The 26,498-nt window shown below is 37.0% G+C and overlaps 1 protein-coding gene across 4 annotated transcripts in view; it reads right to left on the reverse strand.

The window, feature by feature from the left end:
* Positions 1–26,498, reverse strand: part of CDKAL1 (CDK5 regulatory subunit associated protein 1 like 1) — a 432,929-nt gene that overhangs the window by 37,272 nt on the left and 369,159 nt on the right. The gene's annotated exons all lie outside the window — the stretch shown is intronic.

A 26,498-nucleotide genomic window follows, 5' to 3' on the forward strand; every position in this document is an offset into this window, starting at 1 on the left:
AATTGCAAATGAAATGAAATATTGAGATGGATCAACAAGAAACATGCTGTAATCTCTAATGCAGGTGTTAAGACCATAGTATAAACCTTTCTAAAAAACTAGTTTTTAAGAAAAAATTACGGCTGATGTCAATATCTTGACCGCAGTTCTGTGCATACCACTTTACTAATCAGACTATTATGTTCTTACCTAGCAGTTTTCAATATTCAAACCAAGTGTGTCAGCTACATTATCAATAAAACCACCACAATGGTTTGAACACGTACACTAAAACAATACAACAGCTAGAAAGGCCTGAAGCTTCTTACAGTAGAGTCTTTGCTAACAGAAGAGTAGCAGAAAAAAGAAAAAAAAAAAAAGAATCTTCAGCGTTTGCGTGACAGATCTTTTTAACCCTCTGTGTAGGTATGGCAAGAAAAACAATTAAGACACTAGATTTAAGTGTCTTCAGCATACATGAATATGGGGATTCAGACGGAGTTTTACACATTGCTCAATAGTCTTGAATAGTCCATAAAGGACTGGCTTTGTCTTTGCAGTCTTTGCAGACTGTCCTCAAAGGAGGTTGATAGCTGTGAAACAAGGCCGCAAGAATAAAGGATCTTCCCATGCTTCCGTGACAAAAGCCTGCACATACAGACAGAACGTGCCATGTAAATACAACAATTTTCCAAAGAAAAAATATTATTTCAAACTTCTATTTATGGTTATTCTCTTTTGTAAGTAATCTGCAATTAATCACAGTCAAAATGCAACATAAAATCAGAGGCATAGGAAACAAATCACTGTTCACTAGAAGAAATGTATTACTGAAGGGGCACACTAGGCAGAAATCACTGTTGTATTCCCATAACTGCTGTCAATCCTGTATTCTAATGTTCTCAAAGCCAGACCTATGAATGTACCAAAATTATGTGGAAACACTTGTGAGAAAAGTCCATACATTTGCTTTTGCTGTTGCCTTCGTTCAATCTTGGATCATTATCAGAAGGCCAGTAATATGCAACATTTTATTTTCCTACCCCGCCCTTTTTCCTCTTCTGTGTTTCCTCCTTTCAGAATACTATCTTCCCCATACCTGACTGGAATGAAAAAGCAGAGTGAGACTAAACAATACTCCCACTCCTGAGAAAAACTCTTCAGCAAGTTTAGACTGAAAACTCAAGATCAGCAAGATTTCTCCTAGTCTTCTTTCTTCCTTCTGCCTACATCTTACTGAAATGCCCAACATGTAATTCTATTTTGCTTTTCTACCAGAGGCAGCTTGACACAATTGTTCTTTTTATTTTCCCTGAAAATTGCTTTGTTCCCAAAGGGACTTGATGAAGATGCCTCATGTGTGCAACAGGAAGCATAAACCAGTGCTTTAGTTTCATCCACATTCAGATGCTCCAAGCATGAAGGAGAAAAAGTGATGTCCTCAAGAAAAAAATGAAGTTTAGTTTTCCACTTTCAAAATCTATGCCCCTTTTCTCTTTTACACCTCTTTACCTCAGCCAGTAAAGGCAACAACACAATAGGTAGCTGGTTTTCAAAGGCAAATGCCAGTAATTAACCATAAATTGCCTTTTAAAAAATTGAGGTGGGGCACAAAATGAGCCAATCCTGGATCATCTTAGTCACTCTTATGCTTTAACTGTGAACTATGAATTCTCCAAAGAGAATTCTGGATCAGAATCAGCCTCACATCATTTGTGTTTTATCCCTTTATGTCAGAAGCAACAAGAAAAGCATAAGCTAGTTTCTGTGAGGTCATCACACAGAACAGGTATGTAAGACAGGAGAAAACTACATTTAGATTTTAGACTGTTTCAAGCAATTATGAAGACAAGTTGCTTGGAGTAAAAGCTATTGCTGGGTTCATCAGCTATACTGGTGAATAGGTCTGGGCTGATGTGTGCTTCATATTGCACAAGCAAAAAGGATTGCCAAGAAAACCAGCATGGGGTCTAGAGTTTTATTATAGCATACTGAAAAAATGGGAATGAAGCTTACTGTCTGAAAATAAGGCAGCTCCAGGCTAAACAATTTTATGACTGTTTCTTTCTCCTACAGGATGTAGTAGAAATGGCACCATAATTTACCCTGTTAAAAATGTCTTATCTTTACCTAAACTAATTATTTTGAACAGTACTAGCTAATATAAAACTTTAGCTAGTATCCCCTGCATCCATCTGACTCTCCATGTATTTGCACTATAGTCCTGTCTTTCCTAGCTATTATGACAAAAATGATACAAACACCTTGGAGTTGCTCAGGTTTGTCAAGCTCTAGGAATTTATTAGGGATTACAGTAAAGACAGAATGGAAAACTGTGCACAAATTTAATTAAGAATTACTGTAAATTTTGTTTAAATATTTGTGATTTTAGAACTTTGTAACAAAAGGAACGGGCCAATGTAGTTGCTTTTTACTACTTTTTTTTTTTTTAAGATTCTGTATTCATTGTTAACGATTACAAAAAAATGAAAGACATAATTTCTTCTTTATGCTTGGACAAAGTTGATATTGTCAGGGCTGAATGTCAAGATTTTAGGACACAGCTCAATTATAAAGATCACACACTGGTGACTTGATTAGTTGCTGGAACCAGAAAACGGTGATAATGGAACTCAGCAACACAAGGGCTTCGAATCAGTTTTGTGGAGTGAAAGGGCAAAACCCTCACCACCACCATCAATTAGTTCAGCAAATCACGTAACATTTCCAGCTTCAGATGCAACAGCAACACATTTCCATGTTGTTAGGGATATGGTAAATCTACTGCTTTGGATATCAAAGATCAATCTTAGATTTCCATACCGTCAGAAGCAGTGTGACCGACATTTTCACACATTACCTACCACGCAGGGGCACGATCCCAGGACGCTCCCCAGCTGATGGGAGAGGAAAGCAGGCTGTGCTGCTCTGAGATGGTTTTCAGTAAGCCAGACTGGGAGCTGACATCGAGAGGCTGTCATAGCAGGGGACGGGGTTTCTGTGGTGAGAAGCAACCACGCCATGCTTTGGAAGCCACTCTAACAGCCCCTTGAACTCAGCAGATGTTGCCTGCTACCACAGGCTACAGGATAACTTTTTGCAGCTTTGATACATGTCATACAATACAGGCTGGGTCATCTTTTTTCCTAGCTCTACTGTTTGGTGCATTATTACCTGAACTACACAGGCATAGGACGTGAACATTTACCAATTGTGTACTTTACCATTAATAAGCATGCCCTTCACAAGTGTTAGAAAAGACAGTGTCAATATGAAAATAGATTATGGCTTGGCAATCCTACATTTCTAGCACAGCCTTAGAGTTCTAGTTGAGTATAAATAATACAACAGATACCTCCCAACTCTTAATATACGTTGTTTAAAACCTATTATTAAATGAAAAGAGTCTCTCTGCATAAAGAAGTCAGTCATGGAATAACAACTCCTGTCTGAAGAAACAGAAATGCCATCCAACCTTCAAACCAACACTTTAACTGTGATTATCAGCAGCTTCGGCATTAATTCAGTATTAAACTTTGGCATATCCTTATATTGCTTTTTTTTCTTTTTCAAGATCTTAAGATTAAAACAGCTTACAAACATGTTTGCCAAAAACCCACTGTCATGTTACATAGTGAATTTTGCTATATTCCATCATGCTTGAATAGCAGTAGAGAGAGTCAAGCTTTTGCTATATTTTTACAGGAATATTTTTAAACATCTGAAAAGTGCTTCTGATATAGGAAATATCTGCCCTTTCATTTGTTATATTATAATCAGGACAGAATTTCTTCAGGTAGTATGAGATAACTGGTCACATTTGTATCTGAAGCACTTTGAAAATACATTTTTAAACTTTTGTCATAAAAATTCTGACCACCTAATCAATTTGTCAAACATTTTCCCAAATTCCTTTAAGCTACAATGCAGTGAGATAAGCCAGAGTAAGGGCCACAAGGGACCTGAAGGTCCTTCTAAGGGCAGAGAAAATACTCCCAAACCAAGAACTCAGTCAAGGTTTGTCCCAGGCCTGTTTCCTTTTATCCAGGCCAGACGGCAAGGCAAGAGGTGTGAGGGCTCATGACTGCCCGTACCGAGCAACCCTCACCTGAGAGGAGCCTGATGCTGACTGCTGAAGTCCAGTAGTTACAAACAGCACTAACAAATGGGACTGATTAAAAGAAAACAAGGACTTAATGCAGAGGCAAGGAAGGTGAGAGGGCCTGGTAAGTCATGTAGTAATTTCTCCATAGTATAGAGAGTCCATTGCTAAGAAGAGGGCTTTAGGACTCCCAGGTTTACCTTTTTAGATGACTGGTACTGGTAATAATTGCTCACGGCTGCTATTCCCTCTGCTCCATGGTTGAAGAAGAGGTAATGCCTCACTTTCTAGGAAATTATTCATGATCCAGCTTCAGTGAAGAAGAGGTTAGCCTCTTAGAGAGGTTGAGATGAGTTATGTGATCCAAACTCAAGAGAGCATGAAATAAATGCAGAACCTGGGAGAGAGGCTATGCCATTTCATTTACACAAAGAGAAAGGAGATTGAACAGGGAAAGAAGGCGGCAACACAAAAATCTGTTATGAAAGAAGCAGATAAAGTAAAACAGAGTATCTAGAAGGGCTTTTTACAAAATACAGATCAAATAGCATTATCTGCTCATACTTCAGGCTTCTCATGCATCAAGTATAAATTACTGCATGGAAGAGAACATGCTTTCAGAATCTGTTTATTGAAGAGAATCAGGCAAAGAGTTAGCGGCACAGCTCTCAGACAGAATCAGCTTTAGGCCTTGTCACATCAATGATTTATAGGGTGACACTAGGGAAATCAATTAAGTTCTCTATGTGCCCCAGTTTTCCCATCTGTAAAATAGGGGCAAGTCGTTATTCAAGCAGAGTGCTTTTCCATTTTATAGCCTTTCTTCTTGTGTTTGGGTGTTCATTATTTTGCTAGTTGCTACACTAGCAAAAATATTAGTCAGTCTTATGTGGATATATTTTTTATTTTAGCATTAGGATATATCTGTTCTTGATTAATTTTAACTGCTTTGTTCTTATATAACTTCATAAGTATTGTATTTTTAGCAGCAATATCGAAAACATGGCACTAAATGTGAAGGGAACATATATTTTTCATAGAACACAGATCCTTGAAGAAGCTATTAAAAGAAATCTCAAGGTAGGCATAGATGGAAAATCCAAAGATAATGAAGTCAGGGAACTGTAGAAAACTGTTATTCATTTTCCCTTTAAATTGTTTAACAGTTTTGCTGCATTTTAGCACTTCAACATTTCATGATTCTTTGAAAAAACTGCATAGAAAAAAGAAAAACCAGTTGCCAGAATACAGTCTAATCCTCTAAGACATCATAGAAAAAACATATAGTTGCCCTTGGGCTACTTGTTTCATAGATTTTCTTTGTTCTCTGGTGTCTACGGAGTAAGAAGTTTACAAGTCAGCAGGAACATCTAAACAAACACCTTGCTGAGGTCTTAGTGTGGCAAAGGAAAATCAGTCTGGAGTAGTGGTACTTTTCCTATTCCTACAGATTGACTTAAAATACACAAGCCATTTGGATATATGCAGATCACAGTTGCCTTCATCTTTATACTATAATACATGGCTTAAAAAATGGGGTAAAGGGTGAAAAAAAAGCAAAGTAGTTCAGAAACACAAAGATCTAATTACAAATGGCTGTCATGAGGGCTTATACTTACACAGAGCTTTAGTCTGTACTAGGTAATTTACCCTTTTGCCTGCAGAGGTAATTATATTCAACTTGTGAAGTGGGAAGAAAACTGCAAAGGAAATGTTTTAAAATATAATTTCTGTTTCGCTATCAAATGATGCACTATCTTCTGAGGAGAAGGCCAGTGTGAACGAGATTGGCAGATACAGTAATAAGGATTTTTTCTGTTCCTGCCACCTGAGCCCTCTCTTACACTGTGACTTGCATGAAGGATAACGATATAACTGCGAGACCATCAGAGTCTGACTTCAGTCCTTCCATGGTTTTGAAATTCTCCAGCAGGCAGCAAAATTTCAACAACCAGGATCTTCAATTATGGGAGAACTGGAAGATTAATTTAATGTGTTTAGATACTTGTCTTGCCATTGAAAATGTAATCTTCTTACTCAGGATACACCAGCTGCCTTGGGCATTAGAAAGAAAATGATTATTCTGCTATGCATGGAATGGTGCACAGGATGTTGGTTGACAATAAAGAGAAATTATGGTAAAGCAAACATCAGCTTGTGGTTATGTTGAATCCTCGGCAAATGGCAGATGACTCTCAACTGGCAAATCCTTTTATCGCTGGAGTTTTTACAGTAATCTCAAATCTCTCCTTTATCTGCTTGTTTTTTGGCTTAACACAGAGACTGATGACCAGTGAAGCAAAAGATTTAGTTTAAAGGTGTCAGCTAGTATCTACAACAGAGCTGCCACTGCTCTTCAAACTGGCTTTACAGATAAGAGTTGGCTGCTCACCAGGTGGCCACAACAATATTATTTGAGAAAATATCTTTAAGTGTTCATATTGGCAACTGGGCTACAGTATGCCATGCATGTGTCCAGAAATGTTATCTAAAGTCAGTGAGAGGTTAACAGTAAATATGTGCAGTTTGTATACAAGACACTATTCCAGGAGAACACTGTGGTTGGGTGGTCTGATTTAAGCAAACTGAATCCGGTCATGCATCATGAAGCTGCCTTTTTTCTGTCTTTTTCTTAACACAGATAATCCTTTTAGCTTTGTTGCATATAAGGTACTTTCTGTTTTTAATCCCATGGCATTATATTTTAAAAGAGAAATAACAGGTCTCTGGTCTTTGTAGACTTCCACTTAGTTGATTTAGTCCCCTTGACTCTAGCCCTTCTTCACAGATTGCTCTTTTCACAAACTCTCTGTCTCCTCCTTCGGCACAGCATTCTGAAATGTTGCCGCAGCCCATCCATCCAGTGCAGTTTTATATATCTTATATATAAAATTATAGACAAACAAAGCCAGTCTTGAGTATAACCTGGAGACTGCAAGTATGTAGTTGACTGGGTGACACTATGTGGCCCTCACCAGCTCCTGGCTGCAGTGACCTGTTACCATATTGCATTTCTGACTGCTCCAACTGAGAGCTCTCTGCTCAAAGATCCACACTGACAGTCACTAATCTCTGAGTTCAATGCTAAATTAAATTCTTAAGGTACTATATTATTGTTCTTCTGTGTGTTACTGAAATAGCAGACCACGCAGTAAAACTAAGTTCACATTAGCCATTTCAGTTTCAGTAACATTTTTGCCATTTTGGATAAGACGGGATAACATATCTCAAGTGACCACAACCAGTGTTTTCACAGAAGCAGTCTGAATCAAGATCAAAGCAGCACCTACTTGTTTTCACTCTTCTCATTGTCTGAAACTGATTTCTATTTCTTCTGCATTTTCTTGAGGTAGTTAAAAATAAATGATCAGTTTAAATAAACAATTTGAAAAGAAAAATAGATAGAAAGATTGACTCAATATTCAGAACATCAATATATTCTGAAGAGACTATCAGTAAATATATATTAAAAAAACATGATTTAAATTAATTTTAATTTTATATAGACTGATGAAAAAATCAGCAACCTTCCCAAGAATTTATTTCCTTAAGATTTTTCTTTAAAGATCGTATTTGTTGTAAAGAAGGTGTATGATACACAAGGGAAAATGGATAGCTAGTACAAAATTCTCACTAAGAAATACCAAGATTAGAGTAGGAAGACTGTTGTGTCTTCCAATATTTTTACATTGCATATACCTGACATTTGGATTACATAATAAATATTCATGATCATGAGTTTATTCAAAAGGAATCTTTAAAAAGAGAAGGACATTCTATAGAATTATTTGGTTTGAAGAATGTAGGATTTCTCAGCACAAATGTCCCAGAGCTGCACATAAGCTGTACATATGGATGCAATGGCAATAAATCAGACACAAAAATGTGACACTTGAAAGTAGACAGATTGCTTCTTTACACAATGTAATACCACATATTTCCCTGCTTTCCTAGAATTCCACTGACAACTTAAAGCTTTTAGAATAATGGGTTTTACACCTTGAACACATGCCACAGAAGGCTGAGGCAGGCACTGCACAGAATTTATTATATAGGCTGGAAACCTAGACATTTGGTTGCATCATATGAAAGAAACACATGTTCAGCAGATCCATCTGACATTTTCACACGTATTTCAAAAGATCTCTTCAACTTCCTCATGATTTTAGTCTACATTTTGTTCATTACTAAGTCCTGCAATTGCAGAACAAAAATTAATCAGAATCCCATTTACTTTCTGAAGAGCACTCAAAAGTCTATGATTTTAAATTAATTTATGCTAAGAGAAAAGCTCTTGTCTTTGTAAGTATAATTCCAAGCCATATAAATCAAAAGTAAAGCTTTAAACCCATAATGACCCCTTTTCCATCCAGTCTTAAATGGAATAATTAAGCAATAACTTCCATTCCATCTAAGTACATGCAGCAGTGATGGGTGTCTGCTTGCTGACTAAACCCTGAAGCATTTAATTGACCTGTGGGAGCTGATTATTGCAAGTACAGTCATATGGCATAGTAGCTATCTACTTTTTGCTAGAAGAAATCTTTCAAAGTAATTAATAGTTTTGGTAATTTAAAAAGATTATGCATAACTATTCACCATGAAGAGACTTAAGCTGTAGTCAGCAAGCCTGATACAGATTTTTAAAGATAATAAAATCTGTAGGTGTACTCATTTGGGATGTAAATTTGACTCTTCAGAGTAACAGGACAAAAATGAGTCATTGGCCAAGGGCTCAGTTCAGAACACATGAATTATGCCTGGATTTTCCTGGAGAGACAGACGATAAGGCACCCCTCACTGACTTTGCTATTTATACCCCAGTAACAGTGTTAAGAAACTTGCTGGGTAAATTGGGCACACAAAATAAAATTCATACATTTGCAAACAGAATACATGCTGCTTCATATACCCTTCCTAGTTGCACACAGGAATGGACCAGTATGAGAAAAGGCAGTCTTCTTGAAGCATGTGTTCAAAAGTAATGAGACCATTGAGCACACAGAGAGATTAGGGACTCTATAGATAACGTAATATAAACTTGCCTTGCCTTGGCCAACCTCCACTGCAGACTCAAAGTGGATATATAATTGCTGGAAGAAAAAATCTGAAAAAAACCTTTTCTACTAAAAAGTCATGATGTTTGACAAAAACAAATTTAGGAGACATTTGATTGGAAGTTCTCTTCTGTTAAAAGGACAGTAAAATAAACTAAAGTATTGTGTCCATTGCTTCTTATTAATAGATACTGCCTTTGGAGTAGAGGGATCAAAAGCAGCCAAATGTTATGTTAACATGTCAATGCTCAGGTGATACCGAAATCCTCCTCAGCTAGACATTTAAAAACAACAAAGAAAAATTAACAGAAAGATTGGACTGCTAGGAATAACAGAGACTTTATATAGGCAACTGTCCTGCAAGAAGTACTTGAAAAATTGCAACATGTCAAAAATTCACAATTAAATATCCAGTCACAATCACAGAGTGCTTAGCATATTCGAAAATGAATACTATTTGGTTTTCTACCTAATAATCCTAAAAAATTTATCAGATCCAAAAACATCTTGGAAGAGAGGAGAAAACTTGGTAGCAATTTTCAAAAAGAAAGCAAGCTCCTCCTACTAAACAGCTTCCTCTAAACCAAACTTTTATCTTAAAATAGCTAAAAAAAGATCCAAAGGTCATTGAAAACCCAGTTCAGCAGTCCTCAAGGAATCATCTATATCCCTTGTCACTAATGCAGACCTTCAGATGGAAGTCTATCACAAACGGCTACTTAACAGATAACTCTAACCACACAGACTTGGTGGAAATCAGATTATCAGAACTCTTGCCTTACAAAAATGAGCATGCTTAATTAGAAAAAGAAAGCTTAATGGCCAATTGTTTTATTTTGACTAAGGAGTGGGATGTGGGAGGGAGGGGTACGGTGGCTGTGTTTGTTGACTTTTTTTTTTTTTTTAAACAGCTATCAAAAATTAAGGGGCAAGAGAAAACTCTTAAATACAATTAATACTTGTTGGTAAAGCACTTTATACAATAATGCATAAATTATCCTTGAATAATTATCCTTGACAAGAATAGTGGTATGCCCTGGTAATGGAAGGAGAATTGTTTATAAGAGAGGAGCTGCAATATCTCAGGTTTGCTGGAAGCATCAGATGGAAAACTTCAGCTATCAGTTACACATCCATCTTTATTTAATATATTCATACATGATCTGGAAAAGGGAGTATGTAATATAGTACTGAAATTCACGGAGGAAATTAAAATGGAGGGGATATGCAAACCCTAGTAAGAGAAAACAAATTGAACTATGTACAGAAAAACAAGATCCCCATTTTGAAAACGTCAACTAATCTATTTGGAAAAATGTAATCTAAAACACAGATGCTCTCTGGGAAACTTGGAAAGCAACAATGCTGAAAAAGACTGTTGGGAGACAAGAACACTGGACACGAATTTGTAACATGATACAGTGGTGGAAAATCACACAGGCCTACATTATTTCAGAATAAATACGCATAACATTTATATCATGAGTATGGCACTGAGCCCTTGAGCCTAAACATTCCTTCAGGGCCTTGAAAAGAGAGTTGTATTTTCTTACTCTCAAAACCAAAACTACTAATGCTTTTTCACACCCCCCCACCCCACCCACCTGCCTTTTTGAAAGTTTTACTAAATTAAACCTACACTAAACTAGAGATGTCTGTAATTTTCTAAGGCTTATTTTGTCTGGATTGAAAAGAATATAAAGCACATAAAAATAGACAATAACATGTGAACAGTGTTCTGATTTGTGGTCACTGGACCTGGGCTAATGCTTTCCCATTTAGACATAAAATTAAAGAAAAATTTTAGAATTCTGAGAAGAACAATTAACACTGGAAATCTGGAGATGATAAGTAAAGAGGAGAGATCAGAATACTGATAAAGACAAGGGAAAAAGAGCAACAAGAAGTAATGAGTCTGCACAGCACCTTTGGAAGCTATAGTAGGGCAAAAACACCTGTCAAGGAACCTCAGAGTATGGGTCAATTAAAACCAGACCAATCAAAATACTAGAAAAAGATTCTGTGCCATGCGAGTCTTTATTATTGCACGATACACCATCTAAAATAATTATTTTCCATGTGTAGCTTCATTTTAGGATTGTTTAGTTTGAATAGGAACTACATTTTAAAAATAAAAAAGTCATTCTCAGCATGCATTTAGAATTTTTCTTAAAATTACTACTCCTTTGGTTACTTCTAATGTTGGTTTCTGCTCTAGCACCATGTCATGCCTTTGAATGCCAGGTGGTAACAAGGCCCCTAAGAAAGAATGTCTAATTTCATCCTGAATGACACAAAATTGGGTGGTTGTATTTTAAAGGAAAATCCTTTTTTCTTTTTTTCTTCAGTGCCATCAACTTTAACCATGTTGCTTAGTACCTGAAACCTGCCTACCAATCTTTCTGCTTGTATTAGCAGTCTGCTTGTCTTGTTTTGATATTACTTTTTTAAAAATCAAAGTAACTTTTCTTTCTCACACTTAAGGAACACTAGATACACTTCATTATTACAAATACTCAAATGAAGATGAATTTTGCAGAAAATAATAGTTTGTTATCTAATCTGTATGGTGTCTGGCACCACTCGTGTACAAGTGAGCAGAAAAAGGCCTTGGAATTCTGTCCAAAAGAAAATTGGCCAAGATTATTTTACACAGCACTAATTTTTATCACCCTTCACTTGACTTCAAGAGTTTAAGTTATAAAGAATCAAATACTTTTAGCACTTTTCTCCGAAGTTTGTTTGGGTGAGAAATGGATGCTTAATCCCAACACATATTGACCTCTCTTGCTTAGCTTCATAATTTATGTGGAGTAGAAAATGTCACAAACCCTATGCTATTATGTAAAAATAATAAGCAATATATTTTTCTCCTTAAATACAGGAGCAAGTTTGGCAAGTACGAAGCAGCAATGAGATGGAAAGTCAGTGGCATGTGCCCATCTTTAATGTCAAATCCTCCAACATCCATGCTTCTCTTTTAACCATATTTTTAGAAGAAATAAGCATAAAAGAGGCTTGTTCTGAGTTTGCATTATGAATACAGTTTTTCAGGCAGTACTGGTCCATATTCTCTGATGTGCTACGAATATACCGCTGGATGACAGAAGCTCTATAAGGTGTCAATGAACCAAACCATTCCAACTTTCAGATCATATATTCATTCAGTTGCTTAGATTATAATAAGAGAAGTAGTGGAAGAAAAACAGATTATGGCATTTCTAATGCTAATTTGCTCATCTGCAGCTGCAAAAGTAAACTTTCTGGATTTTGGGCGGAAAGATCCAGTCTAGTATAATTTTCCTGTCTGACATTAGCCAGCACTCAGACAATGAAAGGTTCAAGTTCTCTAGAAGCTAGAATTGCACTTTGGATTCACTGAAATGTTACTGGAAAAATTTGCAAGAGTCATCTTCAACACAAACTATTCTGTCCCAGCTCACAACCTAGCTGTATTCCCAAGATATGTATTTGTATACTTCAGGGAGTAGCTAACAGTAAACTTTACTTGGCAAAAGGCTGCAGCCACTCTTGGAAGGTTATTTAAGCCACAATTGGCTGGGTTTACTTTTGCTAACTCTGCATTCACAAGCTGTCCTCTAGCCCAGATGACAAATAAACAAAGGAGTAATTTTGAACTTCTGCCTGCTTGCAACTCAAGTATCTAAAAAGGCAATAGCGCTAGCAAGCATCAATATGTTGCCATTTTTCTCACATGGAAAAACTGAGACATAGGCTGAGAAGAAATATCTAACATTTAAGAAAAAAAGCCCAGATAGAGCCTCCCAGGCTTTTGATTCCATAGGTGTGCTAAGCACAGGCAATCTCTGCAGCCAAGCACATTTCCAAGGACATTTGCTCTGTGATGAATCCACCTAACAGAATTATGCAGTAGTCTGCCATCCTGAAATACCAAACTATTTCTGAGTCTCACTACCCAAAACCCCGTGTCCCAACAAGCCTTCTGAAGATAAATAAAGACATTCTTTCCTGTCTTTTAATATCAGTCCTTTCAGACTATTTAAGTGCAAGCTACAATGACTAAAAACTTCTTTAGAATATCTGATACGCAGCTGAAATTGTGCTAAAAAATCCATTTACTTTGAAGGCACTGGAAAACTCCCCAGTTTGAAGTAGAAAAAGGGACATGGTAACAACAAAAAAAAAATCTACTTAGAATTGCTTGGTTTCTCTCTAATTACATTTCTTAATGATCAAGCCTACACATCATTTCAGGGAGACTATCTGAATGCAAAGATCATTTAGCTATATCAGTAAGTCCAACATAAATCCTCCTGTATTTCTTGATCCATACCCACACATTCCAGTTCAGGTTGTGTCTAAAGAAGACATGTCACTGTCAGTGTAAGTTCACAGTTCACCCTCATTTTTAACCTTAAAAATCTAACCAGAGCTGATAACCTCTCTTCCAAGTCAACATGTATTTTGCTGGATCAATCCAACCCCTTTGCCTTTAATAGAACCCTGCAGCAGCTGGTTTCAAACTGTTTGAAACCTTGGAGATCAAAGTTTGATGAACCCCTGTCATTCTCCCAAAGAATTAAGGTCTGTGAAGAATGTACCTCCTCAGGCTCAGATTTCAGAAATACAGCGACTGAAACGAACAGAATTTGTTTATTAGAAAACTGTGTCAAGCATATTCAGAATGCTAGAGTAGGCATTTTCTATTAAATAGATGCTTTCACCAAAGATGTACAGTCATCCTCACAACAAATTAATTTGCTAGAGTCTGCAAGGCAACTGGATTCTTCACAGATAATATTGATGAAAATCACTTACTACTAATAGTTTACATACATAGCATGTGGCTGTGCAGAGTAATGTGATAGCCTCGATTAGATTCAGATTTTATGTATATATGTGAATTGCTCTTTTCCCTTTCTAAATTATCACTCAGTATGTGTAAAACTGACATACTGGCATAAACCACATACAATAATTTGAGGTTTCTCTTGTCAGCCAGATGCTATTTATCATGCTACCTTTCAGCAGAGCTCAATATACCACAGAATTCTCTTAATAATCACTAGGTTGCCCTTCATCATTCAATAGAAAACACCTACTACATATTTTGATTGTAACCTAACTAACCAGAAAGCATGACTGCCAACCCCTGAAACAGTCTGATAACTTAAAGAGTGAAGCAAGCCACCATCAAAAGTACTTCAAGAAAAAAAAAAAAATCTGTGAAAACAAGTCCTGTCTCTCTTATTGGAAGCTTTGTAGGTAGGGTAGACATTTGTATTTATATGTTCAATTAGCAAAAAGGGGGTTTGTATTTGCTTTTGCTTTTAAATGAAAAGATTCTTTCCTTTAACCCTACAGTTCAGAATTTTTTTCCCTCCAAATGCACCTTTCGCTATACAATGACAACAAATGCATTAGAGATTTACTGAAGTCCAAAAAATTATTCTAGGTGATACATTACACAAGCTAATTAAGGTACATAGAAGGTAATGTCAGATTTGTTTTTTAAAATGCCAGATGTATACCTAACTATTTTTACAAATGTAAAATCTTTTCATTTTCAGCTACCTTCTTCTCTGAGTTAAGACATGTAGGTATGTGTGTGTACAACTGATCAGCCATAATTTGAATTTGCTCTGCCTTATACATCTGTACAAACATGCACACACAGACATGCATTCTAAATCCCACCCCAATGTGTAATTCTTCATCATTTCTATTTATTTGTGATATGGTCCTGGAAGACCAATCTCTCTTCAAAGTATTTCACGTACCATATGCAACCTCCCGTGAGAAAAAAAAAAAAAAAAAAAAAAAAACCTGCTTAAAAAAAACAAACAAAAAAGCCAGAAAAAGCACATTATCATTTAAGGATCACCATGTAGTAGAAAGCTGCAAAAGAGGCAAACAGGTGCATCAAAATTTTTATGTTCAGCATTACTCAGGGCCCTCCTGCCCCTCCTGCATGCTATGCGGATTCAGTCACCTTAACACAAGAACAGAGCCGACTCATTAGACTGAGTAGCACGGCTGAAATACCTGCTCCCTCTTCCAACGCAGTGGCGTTTTAGAAAAAACCTGCACACACATTCTAGTGGACCTCTCCCCCTGAATATTCCTTCTCCATACAATCATTTAAACGCACTAATGTGTTTGTTAGATGTAGCAACTGAGCATCTGTAAGAACACGCGTAGTTCATAAACAGGGTGGCTGATGCATTGGCTGCTCCATTCACACACCAGGCAACCATCAGCGACAAAGTGCACTTCAGGTGGAATATTCACTCCGTGTATGAATTCCTTCAGTTAAAGGAGAAGAACATACGCTATGGGACACCTAAGTTTCTGCTATTCTTTACATGATATGTCACGAATTATATTCTTTATTTTTGCTTGGTTTACAAGCTGGAAAGTATTTTTTGTGTTGCTAGTGTGCTATGTTTTGACTAAATTTCAGAATTGGCTTCCTTGCTAAGGATCCTTAATAGATAAAAAGCAGCAAATCTTACCATATAAAATTTGGCAGGAAACAATTTCTAGCTCAGCATTCTCTACTCAGGGAGTCACAAACAATGAAATCCTTATTCAGAATATCAAATAGTTCTAAATATAAAAAGGTAACATGCTAATCACTTATACTATTTTGTCTGGTGTTATTTCATAACCCCCAAATTTTCACACTGTAGGAAGGCAAAGTTTATTTTTAATGAATGTAGAAAGAAAAAAAGAATTACTAGTATATGCCAAATTTACTTAGCTACTTTCTACAGTGGCATATCACATTTAACCGCAAAGTGTAATCTTCCTCCATGTTCTCCATCTAATTATTTAATTTTATGTAGTCCTAGAATTAATAAACAAAACATTGTATTTTTTACATTATTTTTATAATGCATTTCCCATACTGGTGATGTCTAAGAAGTTGTACAAGTGGCAAACACAGAAAGAAGCGTATCTTTGTCATCTCTGAAACTGCTATACTAGTGGAATAACCTCTCAGAATTTCATAAGAGAAGCTCTAACGTTGAACTCTGAGCTCGGATGTCCAACTTGAGGTTGTGCAGCAAATCAAGACCCATAATCAAACAGAAATTGTTTTTATTTGTGGTGAGCACAAAAGCTCAGTATCTTTACAAATCAGATCCTACAGTCACAGTGTATACTGTCAGAGAAATTTTAAGGTAATTCTTTAGATTCTAGTTTCCAAATATAATTTTACATTACTATTTTAAGTAGATAACTACAGTACAGTAGGGTGTGTTACAAATATTGCTCTTAGGAAGAGTCCCTTTAACAACCTCAGTAAGAACTACATGACATATTTCTAAATCAATCTACACTGAAGAATAAACTCATTATTATCAGCTCTTCATTATTTTTATGCAAAGGAATTGTCTGAAACACTCGCTAACAAGCACGGGTTTCATTCAAATTCTGTTTATACTTATCCACGTACAATGTGGTCACATCAGCCTGAGTAGAATATGGAAACTTCAAATTCAGCCATGCTGCCCCTATTTGCATAACGAAGAACAACCTGGTAAATCCCTCAAGCCACAGATTACTGAAGTCTAGAGAAGTCAAACAAGGCACCCATTAAGTGCTTTTCTGAGACTCAACAGAATACAGCATTTCACAAGCAAAAATACCAGAGGAGTTGTTGGGCAGGGATGCAGAGCAGGTTAACACTTACTGGAGGCACAAGCAGTGCTGTGAAGTGCCAACGTTCAGGATGTAAGCTCCCCATACGGCCAGTGGAGGGAGGCTGAGTCAGAAGACGATGATTTAGTGACAAACCTAAGATCGCAGAAGATGCTTGAGGCATCTGTGCCTTTATATGTCAGGGCATTTTTATAGCAGAAGACCTGCACATAGAGGGGGCTGTACTGGTAAAACTCGACAGGTGCATATGTGTGCGAATTCTGTGCAAATGTAAACATAAGGTTTTTTTAAATGCATGCACCCATAGTATTTTTCATTAGCTTAAAGCTACAACAGTAGAGAAACTGCAACATGCTGGATTCCCACTGCTGGGTCTCAGCTTTTAGTAGAAGACTGGATGACTGAACAGACATTCCAATTAATATAAGTGAAAAAAAATTAAAGAGGTAGAATAAAGAAATACAGTAAACCTGAACACTTCAGAACTGAAAAACCTGTGACAGGATTTTTTTTCCCTGCAAAGGTTTGCTGTAGCTTTGTTAACATGTGCAAAAAAGTTTATATCATCTAGGGAAACCACTATGTAAACCTGTAAGTGGAAAGAGTGGAAATACCATGGGAACACACCTAGCAAAGCCATGAGGTTTCATGCCGTCACACTTTGGGACATTTTAGGAAAAGAGAAAAAAGATGGGCAGGAACAGCCTGTCAACATGGGAAGTCAGAAGGTTTGGGAAAGCCACCAAAATGGCTGAGTGACCGAGAAGGGTGAAATCTGATCTGTAACAGAAGGCGCTGCTGCCCACTGCCCCCGAAGTCACCGGTGCGGCTGCTGCCGGGACTGCTGCCTTCATCACCACTGTTCGGTGGTTTCCCCCTGTGTAATGCAGAGGTGGCATATCAGATCCCTGCAGATGCTGGGAGCTGAGGGCAACAGACAGAAAAGCTTTGACATTCTGTCATGGAGATGACAGGACAAAACAGCCTGCAATAAACAACAGTTTGAGCAGGATAATTCGATGCATTGAGTTCTTAAGCCTTTCCAGATGCTGAACTCAGCTTGGGATGTGAGATAAGGGGACAGCAATTACTTCATTGAATTGAGCGTAGTTGTGTGAAACCAAGAAAAAGGAACCTGTGAATGCAGAAAAAAATAATCCACTTGCGCTTTTTTAAAAACAAAACCAAAAACCAAACAACCCACCGCAAAACCTTTTCCAGTCATCAGTTTTTAAGAAATTCATGTGTGGGTCATATGCTCTTAAGACTGGAACAATCAATGTTTCTAATCAATTTTTAATCATTTTTTGTTACATTGTTGCACTGCCACTGCAAAACAAAACAAAAACTTCAAACCAAATAGAACACAGCAAACTTACATGAAAACATCTTCTCCTTCTGTTGTATTCCAGTAATCTGATTTACAAAAGTAGCTTCTTAACTTCTGTAGATGTTTTTAAATCTCTGTAAAGCCCCAGCTGCATACATCATTGCGTCAGTTTAGCATCTCTACACTCACGAATATATAAGCAGAGTTAGGTTGCTCTGGAAATTCTCTCCTTTTATTAGCATATAGGCAGATTCACAAGACGACTGTGCTGCTGGATTACTTTCTGTAAGTAACAACTTGTTAACCCCTGCCTGTTGGGTCCAGCCCATCCTTTCTAAGGAGTCATTTAATGATATTCCACATGCGGGGAAGCTGTGGGTAAACATGCATGTAAAACTGTCCCTCTGTGATCCCAGTGACAGAAAAATTGTGAGCCCCAGATTTACAGCATACTTAAAACCATAATGAGCATCATGGGTAATTTTAGAGGTGAAAAAATGATTTTTTCATAAGTCTGACAGGATTGTCTACACTCCTGCAAACGAATACCCAAGAGGCAAGGATCATCTTACTGACTACCTGGACTGGCCTTTGTATACAGCAGTTGATATCTAAAATTCTTACTGATGTTTGAATTTTGTGTTGTGATACAGACTTTTAAAGATAGTTTCCTTCTGGTTTAACATGCTAATTTTAAAAAAATAGTACTTATTTCATATTGTGAGTTTAATCTCAAAGGCTCTTATTTTAAGAGAAAATTAAAACCATGCAGTGTAAACCAGTGTTTTCACTCCCCAAAAAAGAGAGCTATTATTTAAAGAGGCATATCAAACATTTAACCCTGTATTGTCATACTGCATAAGAATTTCAGGACAAGAAACAAGCCTGACCACGTTCACTTTAATCAATTCAGGGAAATATAACTGACATTAGTTATTGCTTCAATGGCCAAACTTGGGACACATCAAATCCTTGTAGGAAGTTTCATGGCACCAAGTAAACACATCGATTTACAACTTCTCTTCCACATTACAACTGCACAGAAGTACAGTCACAAGAAACAGCTCTGTCTGCTGAACACCATCATTAATATGATGGCTTTCACTAGAAATCATGCCAGATAAATACTTGACTACATCTAGAAAGTTGGAAATTGGTAAAATCAAAATACACAAGAATCCTAACTTGAATGGTGTCAGAGTGGACAGATTCCTAGCTTTCCAACTGCTAAGTATGTTGGCAATAAACATTAAAAGTTCTTGACAGCATAAGAACAATATCATAAATTCACTGGCAATATGTTTTCCAATATGTATTAATAATGACTATGCCGCACAACTTCTAGTCACAGTTCTCCCCCAAAAAACTTGTTGCCGAAGAAGCTTGCCAGAATTTTTAAATTTCAGCACTTGATTTAAGGTCAAAGCCAGTATCATAAGGGAAATAAAATATTTCAGAGCACTTTGAGCAGAATAGTATTTGAAAATAAGTTTTGCACTTCATTTGTCAGGAACATCTTGAAATGTTGTCAACACAAGAATAATAATTTTCTAGAGATGCTTCTTTCATCACCTCAGTTCAAAATTTCCAGGGATGGAGAAATTACACATAAAATGAATATTCTAGCTAAGGCCACATGCTTGCATATTAATTATCGAAGGAGAAGAAGAGGGTCTCCTTTCTATATGGGACATAGACATTCCCATATCTTTCTCTCAGTAATAGCTCGTACATAAAAAATTTTAATATCATTTTGCAAAATGGTCAACCATTTTTAATGTCTCTCCCGTAGTTAATAGTTGAAAATAAGCAAAGTGTAACCTTCATGTTTACTTCAAGCAGAATATATGCAATACGTTATGAGATAAGCAACATGGCTACATTACCCCTTCAGAGATCTAATATTCTACTTCAATGGTCCAATGCCAACCTGCAAGATTTATACAGTGCATTTAAACCTAGGGTTTGAAAAACATTTTAGAGCTTTCTTATGTGGCAAATATTCTTAAAAAAATCCTCAAAGCTTCTTTAATGACTGTTTTAGACAAAGAGTAGCCGAACATAAACAAGTTCAAGGAAATGTCACTTTTATTACCTCACTTCTTAAAACACACAGCACTCACCCCACACATCTTCCCCCAGAAATTCAACAGTGATAAAGACCATTTGGCTGCCTAACACTGCTTAATTATACTAGGGAGACAAAAATCAAATACTCAAAATTAACCTAGTCCACACCATGAACAATACTTCAGGACTGAATCAAAATGACAGTGTGATTTAGGAATTTCTGCTGAACTTTACCTTTCCTAAATAAAGACAGTAGCAGAGGAAAATGGTGCTGAGTGTCATTAAGACATTTATTTAGTAAGTATTGAAGACCTTATTTAGGTATCACTGAGGTTTAACAGATGACTAAGAACCACCTCATTTTCTGCCTACTCAGCAGACAAAAGTTTTCTCCTTTCTGAATGATTAATACCCTGCCAAATGCCACTGTGACTCACTTTTATTTCTGTAATGAAGTAATACCATTTATACATTTATTTTTTAAGAACTCATTTGGGACTAAAGTTCTTTATATTATCTTTCAATTTTTAACATACTACCCAATATACATATGCAAGTAGATATAAAAAAGCAGGCTTTGGACACCTATAAGAGAGTGTTCCTGCTCTGAGGCAAAGAGCTAAGACATTTCTATAAGGTTTGGTCATTAATTCCCTGTCCCTCAGATCCCTGGTTTCAGAGCAGTGCTTTTCCACTACTTCACAAGTAGTTGTGAGAAGTTTGTGAATGCAGATTTGGCTGATGTTCACGAGAAATAGGTAGGAGACCACATGCTGAACAAGGATGATAGAAAACTAATGGACCAATTCCTTGTTTAAGGAATATTGTGCACCCTATGCAGCGATGATGTAATCCAAAGACAGCATCATAATTCAAATGTACCAGGGAGTAGAATTAAAAGTTGCCAGACAACCGTGAACTTGGTCTTGCTGATTCAGGGAATAACACTTTGTACAACCTACAGAACCCAAGAGGAGATGAACTTGCTGCATCAGTGAACAGCTGAGTCAGGCATGTGGTCTCAGGGATCTTTTTACACATCTCTCATAAAACGGAGATTCACAAAACCCTGAAGGCTTCCTATTCAAGTGGAAGCTTGGTGAAACAGTGAGAAGGTGGAAAAGCTGGCCAGCCAAGCCAGCCTGAAGAGGCAGAAGTCTGGGGTATTGGACTATACTTAAAAGCAGAAAACAGCCTACGTGCTACAGCTGGATCCTGTACCTCAAGGGGCCCAAGAGACTTAGAAAGAATGCATGAGAACTAATAAAAAAAAAGAAATGACGCTTAGGCAAGGGAAAGGAAGAGTGGGTAATACTTTCTTGGCAAAGGTGTCTAACTGCAGGATGAAGTAAAGATAAAGCAACTGGTTAAAACTGGACAAGATAAGGACACAGTTCGTAAGAGGAAGAACAATTAATATGCAGGAGAAGAAACTCTGAGTTCAATAATGTGATTCTTCACCAAAGTGTGGTAAAGAAAATGAAGCTGTGAAATGCAGGCAGCTGTTTATTACTTTGTCTAGGCCTGTACACTACTTACATAAAGAGTATGGCATTTGGAATCTTTACAGTGTCCATGTGCTTGTTAGATTAAAATATTGTCCAGCCCTGAAGAAACAAATCCTACGAAGATGTGGCCACAAAGTTGTACAACCTGAGTATTTCTGAGCAATTAATTCAAGGCACGACAAAGGATCAGTGACATAAATTTTGTAAGAAATTTATGTTTGTCTTTATATATGATGTTTATATAGATGTACCGAGGAAGAGAAAATGCATGTTTGTCTTGGCCAAATTCATTGTACATATGAGAAGTTCCATGTATTTGGTATTTTTCCCTACAAGCTCTCTTGGTACCATTCCCAGGCCTTCATTTTAGGTTATTATTTCTGTTACTCCTTCTTACTAGAAATCGCATGTAATCTGCTTTTACCTTCACATGCTGAAATCTTTTAATCTATTCTCTGCCAAAAGCTCTGCCCATTCCAGGAGGATTTTGTACACCCCTATCCATATAATTTTCTTTTCTTCTTTCTCCTAAAGTCATTCTTCTCTTTTTTCTCTTCCAAGGAACCACCATTACAAAAATACTGAAATAATGAACAGAAGTGAACTGTGGGAGTTACTCTACCAGAAGATGTGAACAAGATATAGTCTGGGTGAAAGTGGGCCATCACTGGCACATCAGGTAAAAGCGATGCTTTCCAAACACTCATCTTCAAGTCACGAAAGTGTTACTCGCTGCTATCAGTCGGGTCTTTCCTCTACAGACAATTACAGTGGTGAGATGTTTATCTGCTAGTTAGGTATCAGTACTTCAATATGTCCTACTTTCTTCCTTCCAATTCAGACTGAAATAATAGGATTCTGTCCTCCAAAGCCTAGGAGATCCCTTGATGTGATCAGATACCACATTCAAAATTTGTGATATACAAGGGTCTTAAGAGAGAAATGTCATCACATCACACATACAGGATACGAATGCTTGGCCAATTATGACCCCTATCAATACTACACACACGGTGGCACAACCCTAACTTTAACCATTTATCTTTCACTGGATTTGTAACTACTATTATTGCAACTACTTATTACTCTCCTTTGATTAATCTGCCAGCTCTACATAAATCGTTTTTCCTAGGATGATGATGCTTTTTTTCACATCCAGTGAGACATTAGCTATGCTGGCACCTGAAGTGTCCCACAATAGACTTAGATGAGAACGGGAGATATATTTTGCTAAGGGGTTTACACTACTCTTTGATCTCTGAATAAATCTGGAATGGCTGTAACTCCATGATGAAAACAGCTTGTGAGCAATTAAAATTTAATTTTAATTCATTTAATTTTCACTCAGAGGGAGTATTCACCCACTTTTGTACTATAAGCACTTGGTACAGCTGTATGATAAGATGGGAGAGTTAACCATAGCAAAGCAAACAAAAATATTCTCCCACAGTTGCCTACTACATCTAGATCTACTGTCAGCCACCAGAACACAAAAAATTTTTGTCTGCTTATCCTGCTTGCTGCACTTCCTATCTTTTGCCAGCATATTGCATTCCACAGTGCTGCAGAGGAGAGGACCAATCTGCTAGGGCATAAAGCTCTGAGAAAATTGGGTGATGCATTAGCTGCTGAAGGGACAGAAGTGAGTATAAGGTGAACCATCCAATCACAAATTGACACTGATGTATCGTGCAAGATTCACATTTGTCACTCCTTGTTGCCAGCAAACTTCTCACTACTGCAACTACCAGGGGAAGCATTAGCAGCCCTTGTCCCACAAACCCATATACTTTTTGGAAAGGGAAAAGGTTTCGTATGAGCCTGGCCACAACAGTTTTTGGGGCCTCCTTACTACTGCTGTAAATTTTAGTGGAAGAGAGCACAATCTCATTACTCCAATGTTCGCCTTGATGGACAAGGAAGATGGAAAAAACTTTCATCACAAGATGTCTTTCTCCATAAGTTACAAATAAATAAGGTTCACTTTCACCATGGAATACTGTATTTTTTGTTGATTTTTTTATTAATAGATTTCTGGCTTTTTGTGTTTTGGTTTTGTTGGTTTTGTTTCTTTTGTTGTTGTTGTTGTTGTTGTTGTTGTTCCCCAATTAAAAGTATGGGAAACATTACTTTTTGTTAAGTACAAAGTTGTGCTTTTTATTTTTTATTTTTATTAAGTATAATCCATTGTTTTCTGCTAAAGCATCTGCTTGTACATACTTTGACCAAAAATCTCATCACAGTTTTGAAAGCACTGGAAGAGATTTGTATCCCATCTGTGTTACTAAGGACACCACATTTATCCTACTACCAGGTTAATAGTCACTGATCAGTCTTGCTGCAATTACAATGATAATGTTTAAGTTTAGGTCTTACTAGTCACAAGACATTTACTGCTGATAAAGCACTGCAATTTGTATGAATGTTATAGTAATTTCTAAATAATAAAAAAAAGCACTTGCTGTCTCAAACATTGTATTTCTTCTACAAGCATAGCTTTTCTTGCCCCAAATCCTTAATGCTGTGTCAACGCACTTGTGCATTTTTCCCCATTCACAGTAAGATAAATCACCAGGAACTGCATATTCTGATTTGACTGCTTATGCATGTGTTTAATTTAATTTATATCACCATTTACCTCCTGCCGAAATCATCCGAGTCTTTCAAAGTTGTAGCCACATAATCACAATCTAATTTTTCCCTGGCTGTCAGAAAATTGCCCCGAAACCTGCACTGAGTGCTTCAGAGGTGCAATTATTGAGCATCTATAATAAAGCACTGGGATACATCTTTCAACCGAGGCCTGTGGCTGGGATGTCCAAAGGCACCAAGGGCTGCTCCTATCTGCCTTCACTCAACAGAGCCAACAGTTTTACCAACTGTAGCCAAGCAAAGCCTTCACAGACACCTTTAGACTCTGGAGGGAAATTTCTTTAGCTGCTGATAGTGCATTTATAGTGAGAAATCATGTTTTTTATTTATGATCATTCCTAGTTTCACTTGACAAGGTTATGGAAACTGCTCAATGAGAGAACAGTGCCCAACTACCAAGGTGCCAGTCTACCAGAGGAACCAAGACTGCAAACCTTTGGCACCTGAACCTTCAAAGTTTCCACACAGGATGGTCCCTTAGAGAACTAGGGAGGGGAATCAGAGCCAGGAATGACTGAAAGGCACATGGGTGCTTCAGCTTGTAGACATACAGGAATGAGAACTACTGTGCTGCTAGAACAAATGAAGCTTGTAAGAGTGAAGCAACAGAAATGGAGCACTTAAGACTCTAAGTGAAAAAGAGCATGGTTCATAACCCGAAGCACAACGGACTGTCTCAGAATATTTGCATTAAAACATTGGTCTTCCATTATATTGCTGCTGAGGTTGAAAACAGACAAAAAAGCCTTAGAAGTCCTATCTTGCCCTGTTACCAGTAATAGAACAGCTCTAATTATGAATTAACAAAAATGGCCAGAATGTGCAATTTAGTAACAAGAATCTTAAAATTTCAGTTTTCCTGAATATCTCAGATAGACCTATTATAAACCCTACCAAATCACTCAGCTTGCAACAATGATCCAAGCGGCTCTATCAGATTTTTGTATTTAACGGGTTTAAAGATAAAAGCCTAATGCCTTACTAGACACAATGGCATAATTTCAAGGCTGTCCTATCAACTTCACCCTGACAGCTTTTCTATTTCCCACAGCTGCCTTGCTCACTTATTTCTCAGCACACAGAAATAAAAGTATAAATCCAAGTAATGAAAACAGTCAAGCTGCTCATAAAATGTCATATTACTCTGAGACTGCACATCACTTCCCAAATAGTATCCTGTCAGTCACATGCCCATTCTTTAAGCAACAGAAGCACTGGCCTGAAACATGCTTGGAAAAAAAAAAATCCACTCCAAAACAAACAAATAAAAAGCCATCAGCAGTAAAATTTACAAATTTTTCTCTTAACTTCATACTACTTAAAAAATATTTTTTTAAAACAGTCATATACAAAATGGAGGGGAGAAAAGGTGATAAGGCATCACTGTGCTTATTGTGTCACTGACAAATCAATAACTGAGACGTGAGGATATGGAGACACAGCATTTTATTTTTTTAGGACTATGAAGGATGGAGAGTGTAACACTTCTAACAAATGTCACTGCATTCCTTCAATAGAAATTTATGCTGTCAACTGCAGAGATGTAAAGGTTTTTTTTTCTTTTTTTTTTTAAATCTTCAGGAAAGCAGAGTTAACAAGTATGTAACTGCTGTGACTGATCTGTAAAACTGTGATTAACATCCCAATTTAATATCCATGGTACTCCTAAACAGATTTAACTTAATTGTACTTATTTAAAACTTGCAGATTTAGTGCTAAATATGGCCTTTGAAAAATTAACTTGTATCTCTCAAAATGACATAAATCAGGTGGCATAGAAAGGCACTCTGAAAACATGCAAGATTTATGAACCATCCCTGGATGCACTAACTGGCCAGTAGAATGCACTTCATTTTTTCATTAGAGAAACATACTTTTAAGTAGGTTTGGAAAAAGGTGCATCTTCTGGAAAGGAAATAACTCAGGAACCAAAATTTACCTCTATGCATGCCTAACGCAGTTATAGTTTTACACTGATTGGCATTGTACAGATTTGCCTTGCTTGTTTATTTTTACAAGTTGAACATGTTAATAAACATAAAAGCATCTCAAAGTGAGGACTAGTTTTCAAACTAACCTCACGCAACTGAGATTCACTTCCGCAATTTACACAACAAGCTAAAAAGAATCCAAATCGTCATTTGAGAACA

Source organism: Tyto alba, unplaced genomic scaffold (genome assembly GCF_018691265.1).
Source record: "Tyto alba isolate M040663 unplaced genomic scaffold, T.alba_DEE_v4.0 Super-Scaffold_48, whole genome shotgun sequence".
Taxonomy (NCBI): domain Eukaryota; kingdom Metazoa; phylum Chordata; class Aves; order Strigiformes; family Tytonidae; genus Tyto; species Tyto alba.